At 44.8% G+C, this 18,183-nt stretch overlaps 1 protein-coding gene across 2 annotated transcripts in view; it reads left to right on the top strand.

The window, feature by feature from the left end:
- LOC119456308 (nephrin-like) overlaps window positions 1-18,183 on the top strand; it is a 311,635-nt gene that overhangs the window by 101,122 nt on the left and 192,330 nt on the right. For both annotated transcript variants that reach the window (XM_037718006.2, XM_049669715.1), the window contains exon 2: window positions 12,825-12,886. The gene's annotated coding sequence lies outside the window, so the exon portion shown is untranslated. The remainder of the gene's footprint in view (window positions 1-12,824; window positions 12,887-18,183) is intronic.

Genomic DNA, 18,183 nt, shown 5'->3' with positions numbered 1-18,183 from the left:
TTGAAGGAACACCCTTTTCTTCCGTTAACCTTAACAACAATCATCCGGGGAGTATAGTTTGTTTTCGACTGTGTTCCGGCCAGTCGAGTCCTCTTGATCGAATAAGAAGAGTCAATGTATCTTGTACAACAGCCCTACGATAATCTTGTGCGCTTCTTCTAGCAGCTACTTTAATGCTGTTTGGCCATCCAATTGAACTCAGGACAGTCATATTAGTAAGTGCAAAACATCTCAGCTGTAAACGATGGCTTACTGACAGCAACGTTTACATGGGCCTTTGTTCATTTCGTTGCTTTATTTTTTATTTTGAATTATCGCCTTTTTGATTCGTGCGAAATAATAATTAAAAAAAGAAATGACTTCTGCACTTGTGCACTTCTCGAGTCAGTGACTCTATAGATATAGAGAGATAGTCTTAAGGCAAATCGGGAGGTTAACCAGGCGGAGCCCGGTAGGCTACCCTGCACTGGGGAAGAGGGAAATGGAATAGAAAGAGAAGGAAGAAAGAAGTTCACACCTAGCTCTATAAGGTTTGCTGGTGGAAAAGCTAAACATCACAAAAAAGGAAAGTGTTGACTTATAAGAAATTAGCATGCATTACAGTCTATTCAACGAGAAAGATGAGTGCCTAATGGGGAATCCAGTCAAGTACACGTCAGGAATGCACTCGAATGATGCGCGCATTGGATGCAGCTAGTCTTAACTCTGCAATAAATTTTCATATAAGATCGGTGTACTGTGAACGAACTATTCCAACCAGTATTCCAAACGCTGATTAGCATAGTAATGGCTTTCCGCGTCTGTGCCTCGTAAGATGTGTTTCAAAGTCTGCGTCGACGCGGGTAAGGTTTCGGGTGTTCTATCACTGCACGAAGCCACTGGCGCCTTGAGGGGTGCCACGGTGGCAAAGCCGGGTTACAAAATTAGCCATCCAAACGTGGTATATCCCAGAAGCTCAAAAAATAGGCTTACCATCCAGTGTCTCGACTCTCAACCACCTCGCACCGAGCACTTCTGCTCATTTACTCGCTAAGATGCTGTAGAGCTGCCAGAGTTTCCCAAAGCCTGGCCATGAACGTAATAATGCAAGCCTTAGGCCTCAAGAGAACTAAGTAGTGACTAATGCCGAGGCTTGTTAGCACTTCCATGATTAGCCTGTCTATTTCGCTAAAGAATCCTTTGCCTAATCAACTACGCGCCTTTATGCAAGTTTCACTACATGGGTACAAAACACTGACTTGAGCAAGATTCTGACATTAAAGCTCAGTGGGCTTGATGCCCTCTTGAGAGGCTGGTTTCTTTGCTATCACTATATTATTAACCAGTCATGGAGGTATTGGTGAATATTCGAACACTACTAGTTACGGACACTCTCTGCTTTATGCGTTGCACTGTTTGAGTTTTTGATGCGCTTCAGGCAATCAGTATTGATTTCCTACTCTCTAACCTGCGTGATTAGCAAAGACGCTACGATTTTGCAAGGAACCAATTTTCTGCCTTGCCAGAGAAATGATCTGCAATTAGCTGTGCATTTGCAGGGAGAACGTGCAATGACTTGTATTGCGCAGCGAATGTCGAAACAATTTTCCGCATGTCACATTGTGCTTAGTGCAAAACAACCTTACGCCAGTTTAGTTCTATGGGAGGCCAAACCCAAGGGCCAACCACAATGGCGCACAATGTGCGCCGAATAGTTTTCATTAGAATACGCTGAAAAGAGTGCGTTCATTGGAACAGTCGAGATCAAAGTTGAAAAAAATACAGCTGTAGCGCGAATATCCGGTACGCCTTTGCTGGAAATGGAATGTGTATAGTCATCGCCTTCAAGTTCATGACGCAATGCAATTTCCATACACAGGCGAGCACTCGAATTTGGATAACCTGTAGCAGAATATCTCGAGCTGCGCCATAGGTTTCCTGCACATGACGAAATGCGAGCACATAATTAGTTCTACGCTGCATACAAGAAATCGTGCTCATTGTAGCTGATAAAAATGTGAGATGCAAATAAACATGCGATTTTTTCGAAGTACGGTAGCAGCTAACTCAGAGACAGATTTTTTTCACTATCAGTGCAGCGTTCTGCTCTTTGCTAATTATTTACTTCCAGTCGTCATGGCAACCTCGAGAATTATTTCGATATGCTTATATTCGATGACGCTGAGACATGGCCCAGTAGCAGATCTCTAAGGTGAATAGAACCAAATCTTGCTTCACCGGTTCATTCAGTCAAAAAATCCTATGACCAACTCTCTGGTGTCCAGCACCATGTCAGCGCTATTAATGAAGCCACGAACACTGTCACCGTCGTGGTCCAAAAACCCCCCAGTCATTGATCAATTGACAGAGCTTTATAGCAGCACAGAGTTTTTCTTGTGCACAAATAGAGATATTACAGCCCCTATGACACTGCATAAAACCCAGAGCACCGTCATCGTTACAGGATCCATGCAGTAATAACGCATCTTTTCGCGATCATATACTTAACAACCCTGTTTATGGGAAAAGCAGCCGCGTCATTTTTAACGACGCTTCTTCACCTTCGCGTAAGTGCTTGTTTTGCTCGTTATAATGAAAACAATGTTTCTCCCGCCTACGCTGCACAGAGGCAGGGAACTAAAAAATATTATAAATATATTCTTATTCAGCTTTCTGTAGCAGTGCTCGTACTATACCGAACGGGCTCTCAAACGGGGCTATTTACGCGTAAATAAAGAACAAAAAGAAAGTGAATCAATTGAAAGTAAGCGGGAGACAACCAAGGCTCCACACAAGAGAAGGCTAGGGTGAAACCACTACCAACATTACGGAAAAGAAGGGAGGCGCCGTCTCAACGAGGAAACAATTCACGATCGATAGCGAGCCACCAGCACTCCGACGACCCAGTTTTCGTTGTCTTCGTCGACGATACGTACGCCCGGGGCCCCTTTTGTTTTGCCAGAGCTTGCGTCCGCGACCGTGCCACCACCACCACCAAATGCTTGAGCAGAGCAGCCGCCAGGGCTATTGCCGTGCACAGAGAATAGAGAGAGGCGCGCCAAAGTTGCCATAGTTCGCGCGCAGAGCAACGGCGCCCGCCGTTGCTGCTGCTGCTGGCGCAGTCCTTTGTTGCTCGACCCAAGATTAACAGGGTGCGTGGTTCTCCCCTCGCTATGGGCGCCCGCTTGTTCTGCTTGCTTTTGCATCGCGCTTCCTGGCCCGACGGAGGATCGTGTAACGGGCGGAATTAATGGTCCCTGATCCTAGCCACTCTGGTTTCAACCCCCCTCCACCGTATCGCGCGCCTTTCTCTACTGCCACCCTATAGCGCCTAGCACCGAAGAACAGTGCTCCGGCCCGCTATGCTTGACGCGTGGTTTCGCCAGCGCCTTGCTGCAATGCTCTGCCTTGGGCCGAACACATTGAAAAGGCATGAGTCAATGGCTGGAAACATGTGGGCACACCACGCACACACGCACACGCATGAAAATCGACGGGAGAAAGGATGATGTGCGATCACTTGATTGTATCTCCAGCAAAAGTGCGTAGACATGAAATTTTCGGAGAAAGGAGTGGGTTTGGTTATTAATGAGCAGAGCTTCGCGGCGATATTGGGGTTGTCTTGCCCGTGAGGCTGATATTTATCGGCCTTAGAGTTCGAAGGCGCGAGCTCTGAATAGAGCACGAACAACCCCAACAAAGTTCTGAAGTGTTCTTAGATTGTATGTTTAATGGTTCTATGGATTCAATATCATCTATTATTATATTACATTGTAGCGGTATATTTGCAGTGATAGATTTTGACACGCTATTCGTAAGAATTCCTTAAAGGAATTGAATAAGCGTAGGGTGGCGCGCTTCAGACATGGACGATGAAGACTTGCGTGAGCTTAGTCGATGTAAAGTCGGTGTAGTTTGGCATGTTTTAGCCAGCCGAGCGTGAAATAAATTAAAAAGAAGAACAATGCCTGGTTTGGAATTAGAATTTTCTTGCAGTCCGGTTCGTGCTTGTAAGCTGAGCGTTTTTCGGTTTCTAAATTTTCACCGATCATGGCAACATGCTTCAGCAACGTTCGCAAGACACACGTAGTAACCCCTGAAACGAAGTCAGCTTGCTGACTTCGCACTTTCGTGCAACAGGGTTAGTTTCTTACAAAAATTCGTTGAATAATTTATTGTGAAGGTGTCGCTCAGAATTTTCATCATTATTCGTTGATCAGTTTCTCTTACATGTACATAACAACAAAAACTGTGGCTGTAAGAGGAGTGAGAGGGTGTCCCATTGGGAACGAACACTTTCCTTTTTCTATTATCAGCTTTTGCTACAAAGAGCTTCGGCTGTGAGAGCTGGGGCTTTCGAATGCCACACTGGGAGCAACAGAGAGTTCAGAGTGTCGCAGTTGACAACTATTAGGTATATTTAGTTCTTAGCGAACGGCCAGAAATGCCGCACACATTCTGTTTTCTCGAATTTGCGAGAGTACTACAATGAAAAATTTGCGAATGGGGTGAATGTTGGAAAAAGGTTATTTCTGGGTAGTTTTGAGTATTCTTAGCCTTGCAGTGAGCGTATACTTCGATTAATGGGATTACTCATTCTTTCGAAGCTAGACGCGTTTAGTAACTGAAGTTTTCCGCCTTTCTTGTCATGCCTTGGTGGTTGGCAAGGATATTGCATAGTTTGAATGACGCTACACCAATATTAGCTCAATGTTACAGTTTAATTATTTTTGTAGCACCAAAACAAATTTGAAAGGCTATAATTACTTTGCTAAGTTCAGTGTCGGTCAATTCTATTCGAAAGCTTGGTAGTTTTAAGGGCTGATGCGATTACTCTTACTTAACGTTTATACGTTTCATGAAAAAAGAATTACAAATGCAAGGTACTGAATGTGTCTATGGACCCCTGATTGTCTCGGCATTTTACCATCTGAATAACGTCCCATTAGGCATTGAGTCATACTACGATATGTTTGCACACACATTGCATCTGATCTAACATGGGAAACCCACATTACACATAATATATATTAGTTATAACAGCATGCTTGGCTGCATGCGGTGCAACTTCTGAAGATCACTGTGGTCAACAAGATTGTTACACAAAACACTCCTTTACTTGAAACTTAAATAAGACACGCCTTTACTGGACACATAATTACAGCCTGATTGGCTCGCCTGAAATAAAGCAAAATAACTGTTAATTTCGTACCTTTAATTGAAATACAGCTGAAAAGCAACTACAAGCTTAATCAAATCAAGCCTAAACTTCCCAGCCCTCTCACCTGGCCGTAAGATATTTCCTTTGCAATTTCTCTCAAGGTATATTTTCTTCCCGTCTACTTGATAAACTTGTTTAATCGTCCCATTGCTTTTCTGAATGACGAGGTACCGTTTTACATAATTGGCATTCCACTAATCAGATAAATATTTTTGTCTTACAGTCCATTGGGCTACACACAGCGATATAATTAAACCTCACCACCACGATAAGATTCATTGAAGATTATAAGCAATGTATTTACCACAATGCACCTGTACTATGTGTTTAGTCATCATTAAATCATGAGGCAAATTTATTATGTCATTGTATTATTTAAAATCCACTTTGCTATATTCTTTGATCTTGAGTACATAATAAAAAAAAAAGAATAAATAAATAAATTTATTGGTTGTGTTAGGTAACATTCCTGTTATCCTTCACTCTAAAATAAAAGTTTACACCCTTTGGGGTGTATCTCATGCCCAAACAATAATCGTCATCTGCCTTGCTTGCGTTTCCTTTCTTGAAAACTCGGCGCTCGCTACTCTCCTGTCGAGAATGCAATGTCACGTTGAAAACGCGCGTGCCGTTCGTGACTAGGAAGTACTGGGCTCGCAGCGTTAAATAAATGAAATGAAATGCGGACAAGACAGATGACGATTATCGTTTGGGGACAAGAAACTACCCAAAGGGTGTAAACTTTTTTTAGTGTTCTTTTAGTGAATGAAGCATTAAACGAGTTCTTGCTCCCTCAGATGACAAGGAAAACTCCGACAAAAATACATTAGCAGAGGCAACCGCTTCTCTGCCAGCTGTTTTCGCCTCACGGCTTCCACGAAATAAAAGGACACAATGAGCAAAAACGGTGCCATACGAATATGTCGTCGTTAACTTCGTAATGACTGTGTTGTCGTGTCCAACAAACCAGAAACGACAATGTCTACGTGGTGCTTTATTTAGTCGTCTCTGACGTCACTCACTCCAAACAAAATTAACCGTAGCGTCTATTTCTACCTTAACACAGATGCTTATATACTTTGCCTGAGAATAAGGACATCAGGAAACAAATTTCAAGGAAGTGAGCTTACCGCGACGCCAGCGACGGCAGAAAGAAAACAAAGTGCGTGTATTCAAGCCAACAAAATATTTAGCGGACACAGTGGAATGGGAGAGATCCAGGAAGATAAGGTGAGAGCGGGTTAACTCTAGCCACCATCCTAATGATAACGTACGCGCGGGCTAGATGGTGCTGGACGTATAACTAGTTAGGCTCCTCCGGCTAGCAGTCGAGAAAGAAGCGAGAACTTGCTCGTTCGAGGAGCGCAGTGAGGGTATCCCTAAAAAGCGGAGAAGTGCAAAGAAAGAAAAGGACGCACGGGGGAGCTTTCACCCAACGTACGACATGGCATTTGCTTTAGGAAAATAAGGGAAGGGGAATGAGATGAAGGGAACTTTGGGGGCGATTTGGGGATGCGGCCAGTCTCTTGGGCGCGGACCGGGAAAGCCGCAGCAGCAGCAGCATAGGCGGCAGCGCGCTGCTGCCTCTGTCGTCACGCCGCCGGCGGCTTCCTCGCGAATCGATGGTGCAAGGCGGACGGCGCGGGAAGCATGAGCGGCGGCGCGATGGTGCGGCCGACGTTCTTTCTGTTTTTTCCCCTCCTGATTCAGCTTCGTTCCCTCTCCGACCAGTACTAGGGCATTCCTTCTTTCTCAGACACCTTCTCCGTGCTTCTGTCTCCACTACTGGGGCCTCTTCATTTTCGCATTCCTTCTTACTGTTTCTGCGCGCGAGCTTTCTTCCCTTTCGCTGTCCGTGTTCCCTTACGGCTCCCTCCCCAATATCTCTGTCTCTCCTGGTCCGCCTTTCCTCCTTGAGCTTATTTTCTTACATTCCGCTTTTTCGCCGTACGCCTACACTGCTCCCTATGTTCCTCTCGTCAAATCCAACGTTGCATCTTTCCGCCATATAGCTACGAGTATTCCTCGTTATCCGCTTCCACCGGTGTTTTTACCCTTTTCAGGCCTCTCTTTCTCGTAGCCATACGACTTTTTGATCGCCGCGAATGGCAAAAGCACCGCGCTCATTCATCGATGTTCCTCCTCGTAGTGTCGACTGAAAAGATGCTAGCGAACCTCTGTCGCCTCCGCCCTTTCTTTCCACTCTGCATTTCGTCCAGCGCTAACAGCTCGTCTAATTTAGTTTGTCCATAAGTTCGCCACATTTTCTTTACGTTTACAGCGAAAGTAATTCTATTGCCACTCCAAGCAAAGTTTCGCCATCGTCGCCGTGAGGTTCTCTATAAAGTCCAAATGGGAAAACATCCTAACGCGCCTCTGTGAAAACATCCTAGCGCACCGTATGCTCTGGGTGCCAGATAAAGCATGCAAGAGCGAGCCGAGGAGAAAATAGATTGGTGTGTGCCCACTTTTAGAGGTCACGTGATAAAGCGCGTGCAAGGAGGGAGGCGGGGCTTGTGGAGGAGAGCGCTGAGGCGAAGTGGGGGGGGGGGGGGGGGGGCAGGTGAGCGCCCGTCTCCTCCGTGAGCACGGCTGTAGCTGCTCATGGCTGTCCGCACGGCTGAGCGCGTACACCACCCGCGACCTATATTGGAGGTAATGTACGGCGGGTGCAAATGCTGCGAAAGCCGAGATGGCTGATGGCTGCATGTGCAACGTCTTTCTGCGCGCCTATTGCCGAAATAGCGTAATCTAAAGTTTCAGAGACGCGTTGAAGCGAGAACAAGCACAAGCATACGCTCCCCTTTGTTTGCGCTCTTCATCGCACCAGTATTGTGACAACGAGTGTCCGCAGTCATCGAGTGAGATGGGCTCATGTTTGCTTGGGCGTGCGTGACACCACGCTTGTGAATTTAATTAGTAAGTGAATGTTTACTGCAATTTGTACTACCGATGAAACTAATGTCTAACACTTTGTTATTGCTATCAATGCTTTGACTTTCAGGCAATACCACCACCTTTTTCTATAACTCTAATTTGAGCTTCGACTGAACATTGGCGAAAGTGTTTTTTTTTTTCGCATTTATAGCCCTGCTTCCTTTTTTATTTGTGTGGAATCTTTTATTCACAAAAGGTTGTACTCACCACAAGCAGCACATGTCGCGAACACGCGCCTCCACTCTTGGCAGTGTCAAAGTGATAATGTTTCGGCTGTTTGCCTTGCATGCTGTACGTGGTTGGAGGCTTTTCACAATTCGCCGGTTTACCAGCTGTCGAATGTCCTCTAATGCAGCAGATCTCTTTCTTACAATGCAAAAAGTTAGCGGCAATACTAAATTGTCGACTTTATTCTCTAGCCACGACACATGCTGCTACATGAACTGTAACTCGTCATTTTGTCCCGACGGGCATCGTGATCTCTTCATTTTCTTGTGCTGTCGGTAGTTTACAAGACCTTTTGTTCCTAGCCTATCCTCTCTGCTTTTGATCAAGCTGGAACTATTTTCTTTAGTGTTGAAGTGGACTTTCCTAGAGGTTACATTTCTCTTATATGAGGGATGGGGCTGTGTAGGGAAGAGAACTATTGCAATTTAGTAAGCGTGAAAGAGGGGGGAGGGGGGGTAGGGGTGTTTCCTTCCGTTCCAATCACGTGGATAGTCCGCTTCTCCGTCGAGGTTTGCGCCGATCGAATAATGAGAATTTGAGTCAGAGCACATCGAGAACGCTCTTTGGGCTTCACTTTGAGATAACAGGAAAGAGCTCCTTCCTCGTCTCGTGTCAGCGCCCTTAGTGTCCCAGGAGGAGTAGAATTTGATGCAACAGCGATTTACACTTAATGGCAGGAATGCGGGTGAGGGGAAAGGGGGGGGGGGAAAGGGAGAGGGGTAGTTGCTCCCAGCTATCTTCGATGCTAGCCTGTAGTTTGAGCCTGGTGCATAGAACTTTTTGGATCGGCAACTGGAAACCAAACAGCGTTATCGAAGTCGCTATCGTGTATCATTCTTAGTGTACTCGTTAAAGAACTCAAGGCGGTCAAAATCAACTGGGAGCCTGCCACTGCGACGTCCCTACTCCTCCCTCTCCCCTATCCACCTTTGTATATATATATATACAGGGTGTTTCAGCGAACACTTTCAAAAATTTTTAAAGGTTGCCTGTGGCAGATAGCACAATTCTAGTTAATGAGCTGGTCTACTCGAAGAGGCGGACATTACTTGCACAAGTGAAAAGCTAAATCGACTAATTAACAAAAATTCACTAATTAAATTTTAAACTAATCACCTGTTGGCCCATATTGCAATTTACAAATTGTATCCGTGGAGTTCGCAAGGCGGATCCACCTGGAACGAATTCTCCGGATGACACCAGTTTCGAGATATTAATCCCCGAACTTTGCGGAGAAATGCATTGGCGTTCCAGTTAGTTTCTTAACAAAACGTCGCTTTATGCATTGAAGCACAAAATTAACTGGAACGCCAATGCATTTCTCCACAAAGTTCGGGAATTAATATCTCGAAACTGGTGTCATCCGAAGAATTCGTTTCGAGTTGATCCGCCTTGCGAACTCCACGGCTACAATTCGTAAATTGCAATATGGACCATCAGGTTATTAGTTAAAAACTTAATTAGTGAATTTTTGGTAATTAGTGGATTATGCATTTCAATTTTTGTGCAAGTAATGTCCGCCTCTTCGAGTACACCAGCTTATGAACTAGAATTGGGTTATGTGCCACAGGCAACCCTAAATAAATTTTGAAAGTGTTCGCTGAAACACCCTGTATATATATATATATATATATATATATATATATATATTTCTTTTTTTCACTTAACAATTTGGCTGCCGTGCACTTTACGTGTGTACCAAAGGAACGTTCAAAGTGCTGCAGTTTCATGCCAACTCTCCATTGGCAGGAGAAATTACTCCGTTTTGTTGGAATTTTACTCGCTATTTCGCTTTCTGGCGCCATTCACTAGGGGCGGATCTTGCAGAGTGCTGTTTACTCAGAACTATGCTTTGCGTTCGCACCCACAACTATAGTAGGAACTGATGAGGAACGTACCGCGACGCGCTAGGCGCTAGAACATAGCGTACCTTTCTCCTTAATTTTGCGATTGCGAAGAAGTACTCAGCCCGAACACAAGTATTTGGTCTCTCTTCGTCACACATTGCCTCAATTTGTGAGAGGAAGTTGAGGCAAAGAGAAGAAGATTTTCAAAATGACCTTCAGTAAAAGGGAGAAAGTAAAGTGCTACCAAAGCAATCAATCCGCCCAACCATGGCATCCGGCTATATATAGCTGATGATTGCGTAACAAACATCTTCCCCTGGAGTCCTTAGTTCTGAGGGCTGCACACTTTAGTGTATTGTATGCCGTCTTGAAAAAAGAAAAAGAAAAAGAGCCCTTTGTCGTCAGTACTCAGGTGATTAAGTTGCGAGAGAAAACAGCCACTGGCGACGATATATGTTCGCAGTATTGTTAGGATGCGGTTCTTCGACTCTCATGAGGTAACGTTACTTCTGTAGAAGCCACACCACTCTGGAAAGCTTTCGCGAACGTCATTTTTTGAGCCGGACCAGGACACTGCAGGCTGTTGGCCGCGCTGAGCCCAGATAATTACTCTAATGCACCTCGTAGGGGAGAAAAATGGTGGGCGCGCTGTACCTTGAAGGTCACAGCGCAACGGGTACAAAGGAAGAAGAGGTTCTACATCTGGGAGTAATCAGGGAGAAAACCATGCGCAACGCGAGTTTCCGCCGGAAAAAGTTTTGTAGTGCACGCCTAATGCTAGCCGGAGGCTTAAGCGCTTGGTTTTCAGTATATGAAACTGGTTTTCTTGGCAATTGCGGGATTTCAGTTGTTGATGGGCGTATTCATCCTTGAGGCCTTGTTTTGGTAATTTGGTTGTTGGTAAAGTTGTTAATGCGTATACTAATAATTAATTATTTGCGGCGTGTAACGTCCAAAAAATGCACAGTTTTTTATGAAGGAAGGCGTAGCGGAGGGTTTCGGTTTAATTTTGACCACTAACTTGTTCGAATGAACTAATAACCTGCTCGCTGACGAAAGAGCTGTTGTACAAGTTGGTCATACTGAAGATCTGCCCGAAATTTTAGTCTTACTTTCTGCTATGTGCGCGCAATGCTCATCCTCTTTCTCTCCCTCTTTTCCCTTTATCCCCAGTGCAAGGTAGAAAACCGGACGCTCGTCTGGTTGACGCTCCTGCCTTTCCCCTCTGTTTTCTCGCCTCTCTCGCTGTAAATTATTACTAAACACACAATCTCTTCCAAGATAGTATTACATTACGCGTCAGTCTTTCTGGCTGTTCAAGCACATTAACACTATTGTGAGCCCTGAATAACACATTAAAAAAAATGTTTCTTAAGTACGGTATTATATATCGTTCAGTCCAGAGAAGTACGCTGAGGGTACGGGAGGGAACAACGGATTTCAGCCGTGAAACTTGTATTGGAAAACTTCTATCAGGGTTCATGTATAAACCTATACCGTAAATCTGCTGATTCTACGGTTCTGCACGTACTTCAAGCACGACAGGAAATTGAGAATTCGTCTAATATATATGTATATATATATATATATATATATATATATATATATATATATATATATATATGTCGATAAATAGTATTTTATTTATATTATTTAGGAAATTCTGCGGTCATCGAAGACCAAGCAGGTGGGGAGGGGAACAAGCAATCGATTATGCACCCATTATAGGTCACTATATATATATATATATATATATATATATATATATATATATATGGTGTTTCAGTGAACACTTTCAAATTTATTTAAGGTTGCCTGTATCAGATAGCCCAATTCCAGTTAATGAGCTGGTCTATTCGAAGAGGCGGTCATTACTTGCACAAAAAATTGAAATGCATAATCGACTAATCAACAAAAATTCACTAATTAATTTTTAACTAAAAACCTGATGGCCCACATTGCAATTTACAAATTGTAGCCGTGGAGTTCGCAAGGCGGATCCACTTGAAATTTTTTCTCCGGATGGCAGCAGTTTCGAGATATTAATTCCCAAACTTTGCGAAAAAATGCATTGGCGTTCCAGTTAATTTTGTGCTTCAATTGTTACCTTTTGTTAAGGAACTAACTGGAATGCCAATGAATTTCAATTATTCGATTATGCATTTCAATTTCTTGTGCAAGTAAGTAATATCCGCCTCTTCGAGTAGACCAGCTTATGAACTAGAATTTTGCTATCTGCCACGGGCAACCTTTCAGAATTTTTTTAAGTGTTTGCTGAAACACCCTGTATATATATATATATATATATATATATATATATTCTCATCATCATCCTGATGAAGGCCGGACCCTGGCCGATACGTCAATCACCCACTTCATATGCGCGTCTATTTCTCTGTGAATATTTACCCGGACCCAGAATCGCTTTTCCTGGTATATATATATATATATATATATATATATATATATATATATATATATACATAGAATGTTGTTTCATAGTGATTTTTCTTGCTCATTTTCTTGTTGTTAACCAAGAACACATGCGACTTGCGATGAATTGCACTTTCCTTCTGGATTTTTTTGATGTCTCATTTTTCGTGTCATTTCAGGTCTCCACCAATCGGATAACTCAGTCGGCTCGTCTACTAGCATCAATGCTTCCGATATAAAGGTGCGTATGGCAATGTTTGGACCCGCCACACTGGCGTAGTTGGTTGGTTGGTTAGTCGAAAAACTTTATTGAGGTCCTGCAAGGCGCGCTTTAGCGCGCAGCGGGCGACTCCCACGTCGGGACCGTCAGGCTAAGCCTGTCGGCCGCTCCGCGAGCCTGCTGGATGGTCCAGAGTTTGTCGGACAGAAGTGGACTGCGAAGGGCCGCCTCCCACCTGGCCGATGCAGTATCGGGGATAGTGTACGTTGCCTTGCACTCCCAGAGCATGTGCGCTAGCGTGGCTACGTCTCCGCATGCGGGGCTCAGCGGCCATGGCATTTTACAGCTGAGCGCGAGGTCACGTGTTTCAATGCCGGCTATTATACCATGGTATTCCGGTAATCATGGATTACAAAGAGGAAAAAATATAAAGAAAGAGCTCGTGTACCGCTTTATAGGTGTACCATATTCTATACCCCCGGGGTTCTAAATTAGTCCGGAGCCTTTCACTACACATTTGTAGAAGCTGGCGCACGTTGGGTAATGTACCTAAATTTCACAATTTTGAGGATATTATGAATTCTTGTTGTTTCTTGAGAAACGTTGTCGTGCGGCTCAGCATTTGGGGTTGTTGCAACATCTTTTTTTAAACCCAAGTTTGCGTTCTGTTGCTAGAGAAGTCAAAGTCTTCTATAATCGCCGTCTACGAATCAAATTATTGTCATTGTAACGAACTGCGCTTTTCTGGTGACGCAGTTTGGTAAATCTTGATCGGTGCTATTCATTTTGAAGAGTACACGCATGCACTTAGGACAGGGCTGACTTGTTCTGAAAAGTTGTGATGCAGTCGGGCGCGTTCCTCTCAGGATGGCATTTTCTGCAGAACACAGAATGAGGGAGCCATTGGCCATTCACCCATGTCCTAAATGGAGAATAACAGGGAATAAAGCAAATGCAATACGAAAAATAGAGGAAGGAAGAAGGCTTAGATAAAGTGTGCTCAGGGTGGTTATGACATTAAGCGCTGCCAGACAACGTGACTGATTTTGACAGCAGAGCTTTGACCCCCATATTGAGTATGGCGACAGTACGTCTATTCCATGAACAAAAAATAATTCACTTTGGCAGTAATCGAGAGCGCTAGTGACTCCGAGGGTTAGCGACCGCGAATGTTGGCCTGGAAAAGGCAGCTTATAAATATGTTCTGTTTTTTTCTGTCTATAAGGAAGTTTTACGAAAGAATGGGTTGTGAAACAACGTCTTAACTTCTAACGAAGTTGAACTTCGCAGCCACTGCGCCACTTGAAATTGATGCGTCTGCTGTCCAGCGTCCCGGGCCGCGACGACGTGAAGAAACTGAAATAAGCCTACTTCCTTTTCTTTTTTCTCAGATAACTTCTGTCCTATGTTAAACAGCAAAGAAAAAAGAAGAAACAGAAGTAAATAAATCGCAACATAGTTTGCAGTGTACCCAGAGAATTGTCATACTAGAGGGCATTAGACGCCCTGTAGGATTAAGTGAATCAGCATTGATTAAAATCAACGTACAGGTTGGTTGAATCCAAATTCTGAAAAAAACTTTGCCCTTTCCTTGGCTCTGATAATAAGTAATCTCCTTGAGCCAGTTGCTTTACGAGCCTCCGCATCCATGAATAGCATTCGGTTCAGAAAAATAATCTGATAAAACGGCATAATTTACGGGACTAACTGCAATGTGGGTTTCTATAGAACAGCGACGGTCACGCAAAAGTGTAGTCGTGATAGTGGATAACGAAACCAGGCACAAAGGAAGTAAAGCTAAATTGGTAAGACATAATCTCCACTTTAAGCAGCTGCATTTAAAAAAAAAAGTTTGGTCTTTCATACTTATGCATTTTCTATGTATTTGCACCTATGTTAAAGTGTGTCGCTTTAATGTGCTGTTTGATATTGCAGAAAGAAGGGGTGCAGTATTTACGAGTTATTATGGATCTCTCGATAATAATAATAATAATAATAATAATAATAATAATAATAATAATAATAATAATAATAATAATAATAATAATAATAATAATAATAAAGATGGGTAACACGATCATGAAGTAACACACGCATGTATATCGACACTTATTAGGTACATAAGTGATTCAATGATTTAAGAAAAAGTGTTATGGATCGCTAAATTCTCATTAAGCATGGAACCCGTGAACGTGAAGCTTCGCATTGATGTTCTTTATAAATTTAATTTTCCTTTCTGCAAAATAACTGACATCGGAATAAAAGCAGCAAAGCCGCTTCGGGTCACGACACATTTCGTTCCCTTTTTTTTGACCCACATTCATTAATTCATTACCGACCAAGAGCACCATAATCTCGCAATCATGAACACTCTTTATAGTTCAATTTCACTATTCGGAATAAGTTGATAATTTTGCTGATTTGACTCCACTATAGTCGCGTGTGTCGGTACGTAGATTTGTTTTACTTTTACTTCGCTACTACATCCTGTGATTATTATCAGTCGCCAGCCTCCTCTGACACAAGCGCAATGAGCTACGTTACGACACGTTTTATTATCTTGCTACTCGACGCCTTGATGCAGTTAGGCGACGTGTCATTTTGAACACGGACATTTTTATACCAGAGTGTAACTATATTGAACAGATAGAACTTGAATGCTTTAAATTTTGTGGTCAAGATGCGAGCTCACCGTAGCTAGTTTAAGGGTCTAAGTTACAGAATAAAAAAGAACTGTGATTACAGAACGGTCTTACCAAGCCCATCATCTGTGAAATAATTGGAAGTACAGAAGTTGGCTTCTTCTCACGCACACAATTACTGCGGCAAAGCTAGTTTTAAAGAATGACGTCGTGTCGACAGGTTTTGATGTACGGGACAAGTTTAATTTACGGGCTATAGTATATATATATATATATATATATATATATATATATATATATATACTATAGCCCGTAAATGTTTTGGGGAACCAGTCTGTTTGCTTGTCAGGCATGTAGCCTGGACGTTCTCGTCATTAGTGTGCAAGTTGCCACTGCACTTATACAAAAGGCTTCCTAGCTAGCAACTTGCCCAGAGACGGCTTGTGATATCTAGTGGCAGTCATATTCATCGCACTTAAACAAAGCACACAGTATCATATGACGTCCAACGCAAGTGAGCGGAGCTCGCTGCAAGAGACCATTCCAGTAAGGACCTCTCCGCCATTAGGCTCCGGTTCTGCCTCACCGGACGCCTTATTTGAAGACGACCTGCGCGGAAACGCAGTAACGCGCACACTTTACCGTTCACCGCCACCGCGGCCCAACACCGCAGCGGCCATCTCACAAATTGCTCATTATACGGCGCGAACCCGGCTGCCAGAGGAGTGTCTCCGAGACTGCAGTGAAAACAATAGGGGAGGGTATAGCCAGCGCCATCTGTTCTAAGGTCGACGCGAAAGGACCTGCGACTGGTGAAAGATGGTTCTTCGGCGGCGCGGAAAGGGCGCACCGACTCAGACGGTGTTGGGGAAAACGGGGTAGGGGGAACGCATGGTGCTGTGCGACGAGCGAGCGTCAAATGACGCCGCTATCAGGAGCGCGGGATCTCCCGCTAATCCGAGCTTGCCGCTGCGGCACCGTCTCGGCGACCGCGCAGGACCCCCGTGTAGCGTCGGGAGGAACTCTGAACGAGTGGGCCGTAAAAAACCACCGGTCCACCGCCTCCCCCGCCGAGCGACAACCACACTGTATGAGCAGCGTGTACGGTGTCGTCCCTGCGGCCACTCTTTTCGTGTAAACCTCATTTGTTTTGCGGGCTCGGTTCGCGTCGTTTTAATCCTCCGCCTCAGCGGCGAGGGCGCCCACCGTCCTGCCGCACATCCGATATGCAGGCGCGCGTGAATTTGGGGGCACCGGAATTAATGCCCCCTTTCTGGCGCCGAGTGGAATGAGATCGTCGGCGCTGCTCTCGCTAAATTAGGAAGCCGCCTGCTCTTTCTCTGCCTCCTGTTGATGGTTCCTTGCATCGTCCTTCTTCACTGTCCCGAATCCTCGAAGACCTTCCCGAGAATGACTGAGAGACCAAGCTTCAAATATTTGGGGCAACGAGGCCGAAAAAGAACGAGGTTTATGCGCGGCGCAGGAAACGAGTGAGGTTTCTGATCTTCCCCCATGCATTAACCGTCCTCGCTCGAGGTGACGCAAAGAACTATGTGCGAAAGATTGCTCCCACCGCGTATCCCCCCCTCCCTCCCTCCTCTCTTTCCTCCTTGCCAAATCCGCGCTCACCTTCGTCTTAGTGCTTTCGAGGTGAAAGTAAAAATCGCACGTCTGCCTCTGTTCCGCGCAGCTTCCGCTTCGAGTGGGCTGCGGACGAGGTACATTGGACGAGGATTAGTGTCCCCGGACAGCGCCGAGAGAAGCGAGGCTTCGAAGGGGGGCGTGCGATTAAGGCGCGGCTAATGGACGCGCCTGGAAAGCCTCCGTCCTCTGCTCTCATTCTCTCTCTCTCTCCCTCTGTCGGACGCAGTAGCTCGTGCGCTCGCCTCCCCTGCGTAGCATCTCGCGCGGTCTCGCATGTCTTCATCCTCATCTCAGCCGCCATTGGCGCTGGCGTCGTTCCTTTGAACACGCTTCCTTCTACGGCACCGTTTCCTTCCTCCTTTCGTCTCACTCTCCACAAAAGAAATATCTCAGTGAAGGATTAGTTTACATAAAAGCCCCGTCATAATCCTCTATTCTCTTTTGTTCCACCCTGCCCCGTTACATACGCTTTCTCGCGCGTCTTGCTTCATCCCATACCAGTTGCCTGGTTTCGGCTCGCAGCTTAAACACCACTGCAAGCTATCTTGCTCTCTGCATCGCTTCGTCAAAACCACCCCTTGTTGGTTCTTGCTTTAGCTCCCCCATCTCAATTCCGCCAAAATCCTTCAGCCGTTGCCAGGCGTGTTGGTGCTGCAACAAATGAGTATTCGTCGTCGCTCATCTTGCTCAAGGTTTCGTAATTGGAAAACCAGGGCTGCAACTGAGGTGCTGTGCAAGTTATGGGACCGCTGCAGCTCCGAGAATTACCGCGCACTGCTGGAAAAGGCATAGGGGTCGTTGTTGCAAGCACAGCTTACTTAGGTACGTCCCTATGTTTCGTAAAGAGCTTATTTTTCAGCCCCGGGTTGCGGAAAGCCTATGTTAGTTGAGTGTAATTAACGGTTCTACAAATCTCCTCACGCGCTGTTTTCCTACCAACGTCTCCGAAAGCTTCAATAAACAATTTAGAAGGCACTGCGCTGTGTATTCAAGGGCGCATAATTCAGCAGCTTTCGAGCTAATTCATAACGA

Source organism: Dermacentor silvarum, chromosome 6 (assembly GCF_013339745.2).
Source record: "Dermacentor silvarum isolate Dsil-2018 chromosome 6, BIME_Dsil_1.4, whole genome shotgun sequence".
Classification (NCBI taxonomy): domain Eukaryota; kingdom Metazoa; phylum Arthropoda; class Arachnida; order Ixodida; family Ixodidae; genus Dermacentor; species Dermacentor silvarum.
Note: the sequence above shows the minus strand (reverse complement) of the source record. Positions and strands in the feature narration are given on the sequence as shown.